This window comes from Echinops telfairi, unplaced genomic scaffold (assembly GCF_000313985.2).
Source record: "Echinops telfairi isolate 266 unplaced genomic scaffold, ASM31398v2 ScPeMD7_1713;HRSCAF=2227, whole genome shotgun sequence".
Classification (NCBI taxonomy): Eukaryota; Metazoa; Chordata; class Mammalia; order Afrosoricida; family Tenrecidae; genus Echinops; species Echinops telfairi.
In genome coordinates this window covers 11,727,633-11,728,431 of record NW_022105611.1, presented here as the reverse complement: position 1 = coordinate 11,728,431, position 799 = coordinate 11,727,633, and positions in this window count along the sequence as shown.

Sequence of the window (799 nt, the reverse complement as noted above, 5' to 3'; positions counted from 1 at the left end):
CACAGTTCATAGGCTCAAAAGTCTCCATCTGGTCAGGTCCTGGTCAACTCAATGTGGGCTGCCCCATTCAGCCTCCTCAGGGTGCCCGTTGGTGGCCTTGCCTTTAGACCATGGGTTCTCACCAATACTCAACAAGCCCTCTCCTGCTAGATCATGAACTTTAGACCAGCCAACCCACTCTTCTCCGTTTTTTCCTGTAAACCAAGTCCACAGGTGTCCGTGGCCAAACTCAACCCGTCTCTTTATTGCTGCATTTCTCCCACTTCCGCTCAGCAAGTAGATCCAGGTGGTCACCTAGCAAGCATTTCAGCCTGCTCACAGGCTCCCTTTAACATTCAGTTGCAGAGAGGAGTTTTCTTCATGGCTCCAGATTTTTCCTGCTTCTGACAAAAACCATTGGTTCCTAAGTACTCCAAATCACTGGATGGGGCGCATCTTTCCTTGCATAGATTTGTTTACAGGCATGGCATAAACCCATCTAAAGATCAAATTTTAATGGCTGAAAGCAAGTGGGTTCACAATCTTTCTATTTTCATACTTCCCAGAAAACAACTGAGTAAATGGTGTGGCTTTATCTGACCTCTGGCTAGACAAGAAAAACTACCACGAGGGAGAGGTCAAACCAACATCTACGCTCCATCTCCCAAGGTACCATAATGTAATAGTCTAGGTACTTTAGAGAAACAAATCCACAGAAACGCACGTATAAGAGTTTTATATAAAGGTTAAGTGCGTATCAAGAAAACATCCCAACCCAGTGTTGCCCAAGCCCACAAGGCAACATTAACCCATTAACCCA